This window comes from Hippopotamus amphibius, chromosome 5 (genome assembly GCF_030028045.1).
Source record: "Hippopotamus amphibius kiboko isolate mHipAmp2 chromosome 5, mHipAmp2.hap2, whole genome shotgun sequence".
In the NCBI taxonomy this organism is placed as follows: Eukaryota; Metazoa; Chordata; class Mammalia; order Artiodactyla; family Hippopotamidae; genus Hippopotamus; species Hippopotamus amphibius.
In genome coordinates, this window is record NC_080190.1 from 66056719 (window position 1) to 66070537 (window position 13819).

The 13819-nt window shown below is 43.1% G+C and overlaps 1 non-coding gene across 1 annotated transcript; it reads left to right on the top strand.

Annotated features, from left to right (window-relative positions):
* Positions 1-13259: 13259 nt before the first annotated feature.
* LOC130854652 (U6 spliceosomal RNA) lies at positions 13260-13366 on the top strand. Its single transcript, XR_009054101.1, has one exon. It is a non-coding gene; the product is annotated as a U6 spliceosomal RNA (small nuclear RNA).
* The last annotated feature ends 453 nt before the right edge of the window (positions 13367-13819 follow it).

The following is a 13819-nucleotide window of genomic DNA, read 5'->3' on the forward strand; positions in this document are numbered from 1 at the left end:
TTGATCTATTTATCACTGTACAGTAACATTCTTTGCCTCATGACTAACTCTGATTGAAAATATGTATTAGTTGATATAAGTATAGTTTTGGTTGCCATTTGCATGGAATTTTATATCCTCTCACTTTAACATATATACGTTCTTAAAGGTAAAGTGAGTCTATTGTAGACAACATATTCTAGGTTCTTTTTGTGAAATTAATTCAATCACCTTCCGCCATTTAATTGGACAATTTAGTCTGTTAAAGTTTAACTTAATTGTTGATAAGGACTTTTTTTTTTAAGCTCTTTATTGGAATATAATTGCTTTACACTCTTGTACCAGCTTTTGAGGTACACCAAAGTGAATCAGCTGTATTTATACATATATCCCCATATCCCCTCCCTCCTGCGACTCCCTCCCACCCTCCCTGTCCTGGCCCTCCAAGGCATCTCCCATCATCAAGTTGATCTCTCTTTGTTATACAGCAACTTCCCACTAGCTATCTATTTTACAATTGGTAGCGTAAATATGTCTATGCTACTCACTCACTTCGTCCCAGCTTCCCCTGCGTGAAGGCTTCTTAAAGCCCCACGTCAGAGTTTCTGAGTGTGAAGGTGGGGCTGGGGCCTAAGAGTTTGCATTACTGTGGAGTTCCCAGGTGATGCGGATGCCGATAGGGGACCAAACTTTGAGAACGGCTGTTCTAGCGTTTTAAGATCCTGTAAATGCTTGGACTCTTTCCCGTGTAAGCCTTTTTCTCTCCTGAGCTGGCAACTCACTGCCTGCCTGCTCCTGTTTTGGCTCTGCAGGGCTGCAGATTCTCCATGAGTTATTTTGTGTGATGGTTGCTCTTGGTGTTTTCTGAGGAAGGCTGTGTCATCATTCCTGTTGCTCTTGCCATTCCCCAGCCCTTGTCAAAAGCAGCTTGTCTAGTACAGACAAAACCATGCAGAACATATAAATGCTTTTTTTTGTTTGTTTTTGTTTTGTTTTGTTTTTGTTTTGTTTTTTCATTTCATTTATTTATTTATTATTTTTTTGGGGGGTACACCAAGTTCAATCATCTGTTTTTATACACATGTCCCCATATTCGCTCCCTCCCTCGACTCCCCCCAACCCTCCCGTCCCAGTCCTCTAAGGCATCATCCATCCTCGAGTTGAACTCCCTTTGTTATACAGCAACTTCCCACTGGCTATCTATTTTACAGTTGGTAGTATATATATGTCTATGCTACTCTCTCACTTCGTCTCAGTAGAGAACTGGTTTTAATTTAGAAGAATGTCTTGAATTATCCACTAATATATTTTTTTCCTTTACAAAGTAACATTATCTTATTTCTAACTACAAGAAAAGAGGATGACATGTGATCCATGAAACCAGTATGCAGACTATACTTATCTGGAAAAGAAATAATAAGATGATGATACAGGCTTATGCATTTTTGAGTGTTTTATTTACATCAAACTGGATAAAATGTGTGTAATTCTCAGACAGAAAAGACATGTTGTTGTATAAATGAACCTTACTATTATTAATGGGTACACAGGTACACTGGGGTTATTGTAAAAGTGCAGATTTTGATTCAGTAGTTCTGGTGGGCCTGAATTCCATTTTTTTAACAAGCTCATTTTTAACTAGTGATGCCACAGTCTCTGATTCATTAACCACAATTTTGAATAGCAGAGAGATAATAAGGAAAGGTAAAAATTCATATTTAACTTTGAACTTAAAGTGTTTTATGGATTTTACATGTTTAATAGAATAGCAAGCATTACAGCAACAATCATTTTTGGGTATTTACTATGTACTGTGTATCTTTCTAGCTCTTTCCGATAGTATTATATGCTCCACAGAAATATTTTAGAAAAATAATATTTCTGTTCCTCTTTTTTGAGATACTTTGTTAAACATTCAATAAATATTAGAGCTTGAGTTTTCCTTCAGTTTCCCTAAACTAGAATTTATCTAAAAAGAACAGGGAGAAATACACAAAGACAACCCTGATTAATGTTTATAGCAGTTTCTTCAACTGGGAAGAATAATAGAACTGATAAAAAGTGGATCAAATATTGGTGACATTTCATGAACAGAAACATACATTTAAGTGGGCTCTTTGTATATGTTAAAAGTGATTCTGAAGAAAATGTCCATGTCAGTGAAATCAAGATCATTTTTCATGGAGTAAATCTTATACATCTGTTCATGGAAGATACTCTGTATTTTTAAAATACACTAGGGTGAGAATATACACAATGACATAAAATAAATCAGAGCTATTCCTTTTGAATCTTTTATTTCTTTGGAAAACTTTATCCTTCGTGCTGAGCTATATGCTAGAAATTGAACACTGTTGAAAATATCTTAGTATTTTGATTCTTGGAAACTTTTTGGAGACTAGTTTACATACTAAACACAGTTGAAAGTTCATATTTCAAAGCCAATGATAAGCAAAGAGAAATTAAAAAGAAATGGAGCTTCTACATTAACTTCCACACATCCCTCACTAAATATTTCCAAGACCTTTATTAAAGAAAAATGGAAAAAAAAACATGAACTCCTTAGTGCTGAAAAATGAAAGAAAGCACCTGAACCAGGACACATCAGGTGTAACAGGATGAATGGATAGCAGGTGGCTGAACATTGTCACTGCTCGGGCATTTGTGGCAAAAATAAGGAAATCCTAACCTGAATCGATCATGAAAAATGTCAGGTTTATAAAAATTTCAATCCATGTAAACCTCCCACATTCTGTATTTTTAATAGGTCTCTCCCCACCCCACCCCCACAGCTGTGCTGCATGGCTTGTAGAATCTTAGTTTCCTGACCAGGGATGGAAACCTGGCCCCTGGCCCCTGGCAATGAGAGTGTGGACTCCTAACCACTGGACCACTGGGAAATTGCCCCTAATAGTTCACTTAAATAGTCAGTCTTTCTTAACAGCATAGAGCATAGTCTCTTCTACTTTTTTTTTCCAGACCTTTATGAGAGAGTCAACACTACTAAGGTCATCCTGTTTAGAAGTGCATTTTCTTAACCCTGTTCCAAAGAGAATATGTTGTATCCAGATGTAATCACTACATTTTCATCTATTTCCCTAAAGTCCCAACACTTAACCCCATTCCAATGGGCATCCTGGATACCAAGACATGTTTCACCAAGGGAATATTTTCAATACTTGAAAGTTATGAATTCATGGTGATAATTCTTCATGCGCTATAGGGAGCCTGAATGCAGGCAAAGGAGAAAAGACTCCCCAACAGAAGAGAGTATTTGAAAGAGCTGGCAGTGACTATTGTAAGAATAAAAGAAAAAAATAAGCAGTTGAAAATAACTTCACTAGGCAAGAATATCAGAAGTAGAGAATTAAAGATTTGTATGTTTTCATTCCAAGGCATTTCAGGAGGAAAAGCAGACACAGCCTCTGAGCCAGGACAGGACATCCTCCATCCTATTTTCCAGGTGAGAAAACAGAGGCCCAGCAAGGTGGAATCCCTCACCCAGACTGCACCCATCTCTCCTCCCCACTACGTGCCTCATGAAATGAGGACCGTTCCTGTCTTGTTCATTGCTGAACCCCAAAGAGGGCCAGGCATCTGGCAGCCGCTCCAAAAATTTTGGTTGACTGTATGAACAATGCTATTTCTTTCTTTCTCACTCTTATTCAAGATTGTGCCAAGAAATCACTAGGTTGCAATGTAATTTGGTAAAGGTAAATATTGAATTTTGTTGTGATAAGGGCTTAGGCTTTGAAGGTAACAGACTTGGTTTACTTCCTGGTTCTTCCACTCAATAGCTGTTTGTCTTTGGGAAAATTACTAAACCTCTCTGCGCTTATTTCCTCCTTTGTAAAAGTGGGGATAAAACTATCTGAGGCCGCAGAGCACCTGCATCACAGATGTGCACTACATATTGGTCTTTCTCACTCTCCCACTCCTTCTCTCTGTTCTTCCCAGAGAAGATGTACAGAAGGATATAATACTTTTTAAAAAGAAGTTTTAATTTATTTCAGATCATATACATTTTTCTTGTAGAAGAGATTATTCCACTATAGAAACATAAACACATGAAACCACTACAAATGCATATTCTATGGGTTAGATATTATTAATCCCATTTTATAAATAATTGGGCAAATGCCAAAGCACTAGCAACTAGGGGCTAAGAGGACTCAAATCTTGGATGCCCCTACCCCAGTTTCAAGAACAGGGCATTTTTTTCAAATCCATATTTTGTATGGTCTGTTTCTCATCCATCCTCTGTGTCTGCCTTTCTCAAGAAGGCTCAGATCCTCCCCTTTCACACCCTCCTAACTAGCTGTGCTCTAGCCCCAGCCCTGTAACATCTGCATGCATGGGACTGCCTGCTCCCCCTGTGTATCACAGGCTTTGCCAGGTAGCTGCTGTATCATGCACCGCTTGCTGTAACCCCCGAGGACCTAGACCCTTCTGGCACATGAAGTGCACCCTCATCGCCATGTGTACACGCCCTTCCCCTTATCTTACACAAGGAGGCAGGCAGTGAGCCCAGGTCACTCCACGGTGGGAAACCAGGAGCAGAGGGTGGTGATGCTTCTAGAATGGGTCAGAGTAAGGAAAGTGGTTTCTCTCAGTGGTATCCCCACAAGCCAGGCTTGTGGGTGACTACAGTGTACATTCCGTTATGTTAGGCGCTGGGATCAAAGTGAAGTTCCCAACTTTTTTTTTTTTTAAATGATACATTTTCTTTTTTATACATTTATTTATTTATTGGCTGCGTTGGGTCTTTGTTGCTGCACACGGGCTTTCTCTAGTTGTGGCGAACGGGGGCTACTCTTCATTGTGGTGCACAGGCTCCTCATTGTAGTGGCTTCTCTTGTTGTGGAGCACGGGCTCTAGGCATGTGGGCTTCAATAGTTGCGGCACATGGGCTCAGTAGTTGTGGCTCACGGGCTCTACAGCACAGGCTCAGTAGTTGTGGTGCATGGGCTTAGTTGCTCCGTGGCATGTGGAATCTTCCCAGGGCAGGGCTCGAACCCGTGTCTCCTGCATTGTCAGGTGGATTCCTTACCACTGTGCAACCTAGGAAGTCCTCCCAACTTTTGAAGTTGCAGGATTGAGGAGCAGACAGTGATTTAAAGTTGGGTCACCTGACTTAAGGGGGCGGTGGGGGGACTGACTGATTTAAAGCCAGGGCACCTGACTTAAAGCCTGCGTTCCTGGGCTGCAGCACAAGACCAACTTTTGAGATGCACAGGTTCTCTCCAAGCTGCCACTGCTGCTCAGGAAGAGCTTCCAGCAGTGCCTTAGTCCAGGGGGGACTTGGTCCCTTGTCTTGCCCCTGCCCTTATAGCGGGGACGCCTGCTCTTCCTGAGGGGAATCGGGGATGGGGAAGAGCAGAGTCCCAGCTGGAGCTGCAGCACCCCTTCTCTGATGGCAGGGGCGGGGGGGGGGGGGACGCTGTATGGTGTCCCGGCGCTGGACTTATCGGGTGGGTCTCAGCCTCCTAACCCTACCCCCTGAATAGTTTCCAGTAATATTTCATTGCGTCTGGGCTCTTGGTTTTCAAATTTATCCACAGCCTCACAGGTCCCTTGATTCAGCTAATTCCTCTGTGCTCTTTCTTCTGTTAGATGAAGTACCAGAGGGAGGGGATGGGGGTTGGGAATGGAGGGACCCTGGCAGCACTGGCCTCAGCTGACTATAGAGACCTGGGAGCCTCACGTCACACGTCCGAGGACCCTTAAGGCGGAATCGAGGGGGCCAGTTAGAGGTGGTCCTTGCTGCCTCAAAGTAAGCATGAATCACCATCGGGTGGGGAACAGGCGGACCCCTGAGGACTGTTAGGAAGATGTGTTCCTCCCTCAGCTTCAAGGATGTGGGTGAGCTGTAGGGCTCCAGTTCCGCTCCAGGTCCAACTGCACCCCAGCGGCCTCACAGACCTTGCTTCCTGTCCTGGAACTTGCCAGGCTCCAGGAAGGATCCAGACTGCAGAGATCGTCCCGGGCGCTCCACCTTAAGAAGTGCTGTCCCTGGGGGGGACCCAAAGGTGGAGGGAGGAAGGGTGAATGGAGTAGTGGGGTGGGGTAGGGGGGAGGGACTGCCCTGGGAGACTTTGAGAGAGAAATAGCCCCACCCCACCCCCTGCCCCCTGCACCTGACCCATTGATGCCATAGGATTTCAGTGTCTTTTAGTTGGAGATGCCTCTGCTTCTTTACTGCTGTGTTCAAAACTATGCAAAACCAACTCTTCATCCTCCTGCTGCTTTGCCAGGATTTTTAGACTCTGTTCTTTTTAAAGCGCTGGTTCCCTAAACTGCAGTTTGGAGCTGTCCAAGCTATTGAAAAGTGTTCTCCTTAAACTGAGACTAAATCCTACTCTTTTGGAAAAACTACCTTCACTTCAGAGGAGATAGTTTCTTCTGCCCATTCTTTCCTTCTACTGCTCTCTTAACAATTCCTGTGCTCAAAGAGGTTGGTGATTTATTTTTTGCTTGATGTTAAAAACAAAACAAAACAAAACATACCTTCCCCATGCAGGCGGCAGCATTGCTTTGAACCCACTCTGGTTACTGGGGCCACCTGAGCCTTAGGTTAACTCCTCCTGCTTTTTGGGAAGGAGGAAAGGTCCTCTTCCTGTCCAAACACACCAGGGCTTGTGTCTCTTTCCTTGCCCAGCTTCCTGATCATCCCCTGGAGGAATTCCAAGCCCTGCAAGACTGGCTTCCGAGGTTGTTCTCTTCGGCCTGAGGAGAGAACCTGGAGGGGGTAGTTGTGGAGATGAGCTGACTTTTCCCTCCTCTTCCCACCCAGAGGTCCCCCGTTTTTTGGTTGTCCCAGGCATGTTTGCTCTGTAGGATGGCTCCGCTGTGCTCAGAGATTTGGGACCCAGGTAGCGGGGATGAGGAACTCCAACACCAGGGCCAGCCCCGTTGCTGCAACTGGCCTCCATTCATTGCATGGCTGAGTAGGATTGCATTGTCCATAAGGAGCGCATCTTTTGAATCCATTTTTTCCTTCCAAGGGCATTCAGGTTGCTTTTCGGTCCAGACTCTTGTACACACAGCTGCCCTAAATATCGGGGTGCCTGTGTCTCGTCGACGTCTGTTTCTCCCGATACCTCCGCCCAGGAGTGGACTTGCCATATCCTCCGTAGCTCTGTACTTGAGTCTTTTTTCAGAAATCCCTACTGTTTTCCAGAGTGGCCGTGAACAATGTACATTCCCACCATCAGAGTCACAGGGATGCCTCTTCTCCTTGCTGTCTCCTGCATTTCTTGCTTTTCGACGATGTGCTGCTGCCATTCGTGTTGGGGCGAGGTGATGCCTCTTTGTCGTGCTGACTTGCATTTCAGGTACCTTTGGCTGACCAAAAGGTACGCCCTTTTTGGCCTGACCAGTCACTGGCCATGTTGAGCAGTCCTTCCTGTACTTCGGTGGTGAGACCATTCTACCTCTTGAAATCCAGTTCCTGCAATTCTGGCTTGTTTTCGCGTGCCTTTCAATGACTTACCCAAAGGATGTTTTTCAATGGCAGGTGTCATTTCCCACCCTGCAGGCCTTGGGAATTGCTATGCCCCTGAGCCCCGGTTTTCAACATGCTGTTTCTGGAAGCGGCCATGAGGCGGCAGCATTGCTTTGAGCCCCAGTCTCGTTTCTGTGTCCATCTGAGCCTTTGGGTAAGAAAGTGGCCTCTTCCTGTCCAAACACATAAGGGCTTGTGTCTCTTTCCTACCCCCTCTTCCCGTTCATCCCCTGACAAATTTAAAGCTATGCAAAATGGCTTCCGAGGGTTCTATTTTACTACCGTGGGGACACTCTGAGGAAAGAGCCAGGAGGTGTAAATGTGGAGATGAGGTGACTTTTCCAAGCTCTTCCCGCCCAGAGGTCCCTCATGTTTGGGGTGTCCCAGGCATGTCTGAGCTGTGTGTTGGCTCTTCTGCCCCCAGAGTTTTGGAATCTGGGTAGTGGGGTTGCGGAAGTCCAACTCTAGGGCCATCCCTGTTGCTGTAACTGGACTGATTTCATTCATTGCATGGCTGAGTTCTCTTCCATTGTCTATACAGCACATCTTTCTGATCCATTTTTCCTTCTAAGGGCATTTTGTTTGCTTCCAGATTTAGGCTGTTGCAAACACAGTTGCTATAAATGTTTGGGTGCATTTGTCTTGTTGACATTGGTCTTCAGAGATCTCTGCCCAGGTGTGGACATGCTGTATCCTCTGTAGCTCTATCCTTGAGTGCTTTTTAAGAAATCCCTGCTGTTCTCCAGGGTGGCCATGAACAATGTACATTCCCACCAATAGGACAGCAGGGTTCCCTTCTCTCCCAGCCCCCCGCAGCATTTTTGTATTTTGACTTTGTGCTGATAGCCATAGTACCTTACCTTTGGGCTGCGAAGGTCATGGATGGTAAAAATTCAATCCAAAACTCCATCAGTGTATAAACTGATGAATACGGGTGATGATTACCCCAACTTGGTGGGTAAGTTAAGACCGACAAGTTTGCCTATGTCTTTCTGTATTAGTCATCAGAGTTTTTTGTTTGTTGTTTTTTCCCTTTGTTTTTGCTTTGTTAGTTTTTTTGTTTGTTTTTGTAGTAAAGCTTTTACCTGAGAGGAGAGTTTTTTTGGTCTCAATTTTATTTCTGGTTCTTAATTGTATCATCCCAATTTAAAAGAAACAAGGTTCCATCTCCTATCTACCCGATGTAAATGCCTAAATAACTGGATTACAAAGAGCCAATTTCCTCCCCTCCACCTCAGGGATTACAGTTCCCTTGTGTTTCAATTTCCTGTTCATTTTTTAGCACCTGAGAATGTCACTATTTCTTGTACATTGAACTATGCCTTTAGATGGTCGAGGATATATAAATATTTTATTCTGGTGTTCTATAATACTGTCACTAAAAACTTTCGAGATAATCTACTCCAGCATATTGCCAAAAATGGAAGTCTAAAGTTTAATTTTGAGCCCAGAATATGAATCACTTATTCTTCATTGAAAATTTTGTCATATGTCTCTTGGAGTACTCATGTGTAACTAGGTTTTTGCTTCTCCCACCTGACTGTAATGTAAGCTCTTTAGGGATAAAATATTTGGTCTCTTGTTTACTACTGTACCCTCAGCCCATAGATAGAGTGACCGAAACATGATAGACATGTAATACTGATTGGCTGAGTAAACATGGAATGAATACATGAGTTCAGGAGCTTGTCATTAACCTAATAGCCCCATATTCTGAAATTGTTAAATGATAGTCTGTCATTTAGCTCCAACTCTTACATCTGTGAATTAACACAAACTTTGAAATGTAGACTCTTTCATTTTTTATCCTCTTATTAATTATGCATCAACTTTTCTGCAAGTAAATAGGTGGGTGTGAAATCTTGCCTTCAGATAACTCTTCTTTTGATAATGCTTCAGGCAGCCAAAATTCATGAAAATGGCCTTTCATATTCAATTGTTTTAATCACAAAAATGTGTCCCTCAAACCTTAGTAAAATAGCAAAGTAACAATCTATGGAACTATAAAGAAATGATGGAGAAAAATTATCTTAAATGTTTAATTACTCATTTCCCTATGACAGACACATATGCCACTAGGCTGTTCTTGTCCATTTTCACTTCGCACCTCAATTATCAATTATTTACATCTGCCACAATCCATTTTACCCACGATAACTCTTTTGTCATGTTCTAAGACTGTAAGTGTTAGCTGTGGTAAGGTAAATTCAATGTGGCCAGGGCAAACAATGAGAACAGGCTTAGAAGGAAGGAGTTTATTCCTCTCACAGGTCCCAGAGAGGGGTTCACCTCATGCCCCACAGGGCCACAGGGTTTTGACCAAGGGGCGGGAGTCAGGAGCAAGGGGGAGCCTGAGCCAGAGACTCTGTTGGGGTTTCCAAATGGAAAGGAAGGCAGGCAGAGTAAATGATTTAGGATTGCCTAGTCTGAACAATGCCAGTGTCTTTGGGCTCTGGGGAGGTCCCTAGTTGCCTGGAACCTGGCCCTGAGATGAAACAGGGCAGGGAAATATTGGCTTCATGTGTGAGAGCAGGGCTATAGACTCAGAATCTGCTGGTTTGTGCATGAAAGATGTGCTTCTGAGCCCTGTTAAGAAGTGGCTAGCTTTATAAGGGGCAGTCCCTCCGTAACTGGCACACTTCTTAAGATGTCATAAAATCAAACATTGTAAAAACAGAATTTTTAAAAACGATGATTAATTCATTTCAGTCTTCTGTCAAAAAAAAAAAAAGAAAATCTTATTCTTTGAGCCAGTTAATAAGTAAAAAAAGAAAAACGCTGATGTTTACTCACAGGTTTTGAATTACATTTTAATCCAGATTGCAACATTGGACACTGTATGAAGGAGATCACAGCTTGATTAACCAGAAAATAGGAAAATATGTATATAAATAAAATCTATCTGAAGGCATAATCCTTATTGCTGGTCTCTATTCTTCTCATGATTTGAATCTGATAAAATCTCCAATTGGTTTTGCCTAATTTAATTCCCCCAGCAGCCATTTTTCTGTTAAAAAAAAATAAGCAGGAAGTTCTCCAAACGTCACTAATATCAATTTATAACATATATTGAATCCTGCAGATTGAGGGAGCTGACTGCCAACATCACAACCAACTGCCAAGTCCTTACCTGCAGACCAGCTCTCCCTCCTTGCTTTTCACCTGCACATGTAACTCTATTGAGCTCTCTAGTGACATGCTCCATAGACCACTCACTGACTTAAGTACCCTGCCCCTTTCCCCCACGTACAAAATACCCGATTCTCCTGTACTCTCCATCCCAATTCCCTTTCTCTCCAGCACACTCTACAGGATTCTAACAGCCGGAAACTATCCCTACACATCCTCTTTGTCATCTCTGCTGCCACTACCTTAGTTCATGGCACCATTGTCTCCAACCTGGTTTAACTGTGTCCCTGCCTTCTAAGTAGATTGTGAAAAAGAAACACATGATTATGAATCTTGTTACACAGTTCATTCCAGGTATCACAGAGTAAGTATCACTTTCATGGACTGAAAACACCCTCTGCTGTCCACAGCTTGCAACTTACTTGTAAGAAGCTTCTTTACTGGGACTTCCTAGGTGGCGCAGTGGTTAAGAATCCGCCTGCCAATGTAGGGAATGTGGGTTCGAGCCCTGCTCTGGGAAGATTCCACATGCCGTGGAGCAACTAAGCCCGTGCGCCACAACTACTGAGCCTGTGCTCTGGAACCCGTGAGCCACAACTATTGAGCCCATGTGCTGCAACTATTAAAGCCCACGTGCCTAGGGCCTGTGCTCCACTAAGAGAAGCCACTACAATGAGGAGCCCACACACCACGATGAAGAGTAGCCTCTGCTCACAGCAACTAGAGGAAGCCTGTGTGCAGCAACGAAGACCCAACACAGCCAATAAATAAATAAAATAAATTTTAAAAAAAGGTTCTTTACTGAAGTCTTATTAAAAATTGAGCCCATGAACAGCAGAGGGTGTATTTCTTCTCTTCACTAAGAGAACATGAACACAGTATGTAACTGATTTTATTATTTTTTGGTGTCACTCTATTTCCAAAAAAAAAGTTTTTTATTAGTTATCTATTTTATACATATTAGCATATATGTCAACCCCAATCTCCTGTATCTGACATTTTAGAAGATTCCTTAACACAAGTTTTGTGAACACTTTAGTGCACATATCACAGAGTTAGTGTCATTTTCATTCACTGAAACAAGGTTGTGCTGACCACAACCTGCAAGTAGTTGTGAGAAAACCTTTATTACAGTTCTGCTTATATAGTACAGAAAGTGCACTGCAAGGTGGGTATCGATTCCTTTCGGAGAAAGAACGGTGAGCTGAATGCAGCTGGCAAGCGTGAGGAGTGTCTTCAACAATGTCTTGATAAACACATCCATACGTGCTCACAGAATGGGTATCACGCCCTCCCTCACAGGGTGGCTATCACGGCCACCCACTGGAAGGACTCTGTGGTGCATGCACCTTGCAGATAGACTTAAAAGAAACATCTTATTAGCATGCTTGGTAAGCCCATCACTACATGCACGTTGGAAGACGTATCATTCTCCTGCTCTGGAAGAACTCTGTCGTCAATGCCATTCACAAGGAGTTAGTAAGGGACATTTTATTACAAGTCTTGTTAAATACTTTACTACATGGACACTGAATAGTATCCTTTCCACTGATTTAAAGCACCCTCCGCTGTATGCAGTTTGCAACTTGCTTATAAGAAACTTCTCTAATGAAGTCTTATTAAGCACTTGACTGTGAACAACAGAAAGCATATCTCAGGCATTCACCGAGAGAACACTCAGCTGAATCCAGTCTGTAACCGGCCTGTAAGAAGTTTCCTTAACACAAGTTCAGTGAATCACTTGTCCAGTACATGTGTCCTAGATGAGTATCATTTCCCTTCACTGAAACAATGCTGTGCTAAACACAATCTATAAGTACTTGTCAGAAAAGTCCTTATTGCAGGTTTGCTTATACACGACAATAAATGCGTTCCACAGTGAGTATCAATTCACTGCACAGAAAGAACACTGGGCTGAACACAGCTTGCAAGTAGCTTATAAGAAACGTCTTTAATACTTTATTAAACACATCAGTACATGCTCACAGAATGGGTATTCATGACCTACCTTAGGATGGTTATCATTTCCACTCACTCACAGAACCCTGTTGTAAATGCACCTTGTAAGAGGCCTTAAGAAATGCTTTATTATAAGACTTGAGTACCAGTTATGCATCACTCCATGCATGACAGAAGCAGTATCACCTCCCTGCACTGGAAGAATACTGTGTTCAATGTTATTTGTCAGAAGTTTGTAAGAAACATTTCCTTACAAGTTCTTAAATTTTTATTTTATTTTAGTTATTTATTTATTTATTACTTGGCTGCATTGGGTCTTTGTTACTCTGTGCTGGCTTTCTCTAGTTGAGGCGAGTGGGTGCTAGTCTTCGTTGTGGTGTGTGGGCTTCTCAGTGCTGTGCTGTGTGTTAAAACTCAGTGCTCGGGGCTTCCCTGGTGGTGCAGCTGGTAAGAATCTGCCTGTAAATGCAGGGGAAGGGTTCGACCCCTGGGCCAGGAAGATCCCACATGCCAGTGGACCAACTAAGCCCGGGTGCAACTACTGTGGCTGTGCTCTAGAGCCCACAAGTCACAATGAAGAGAAGCCCCCACTCACCGCAACTAGAGAAAGCCTGTGCACAGCAACGAAGACCCAACACAACCATTGAATTAATTAATTAATTAAAGAAACAACAACTCAGTGCTCATGGCGCTTGTTTGGGCAGCACATATGCTAAAACTGGAACGATACAGAGAAGATGAGCATGGCCCCTGTGCAAGGATGACACTCAAATTCGTGAGGAGGTCTATATTTTTGAAATATTGCAACAAATTCAATAAAGATTTAAAAAATGGTTCACATCAAAAAACTTAAAAAAAAAAATTGAGATGTGTAACTGTATTAAAAAAAACCCCAAACCCAGTGCTCACGATCTCCATGACCAAACCCAAGCTCAGGTGTTTTTCTTGCTGTTTACTCCTATAATTTTGAATCATTTTGCATTTAAAATTTGTCTATGCATAATTTTTGATGAATTTGGTGCAAGTTGTAAACTCTGCGTGTGCATTCACTTCACGCCAAATGGTTTCCAATCAATTGTTCGTTGACTCTTCTTGGAGACGTGCTGGGATACAGTCTCCAGGTCAGTTGGCACTTCCGCAGGTTCCTGGGTCCAGCAGCTCTGCGGGCGGGAGCGCGGTCTCCCGTGGCCCGCGAGGGGGGCGCGGCCTGCACTTCCCGCGCGGACCACACGGCGGCGCGGAGCCGGC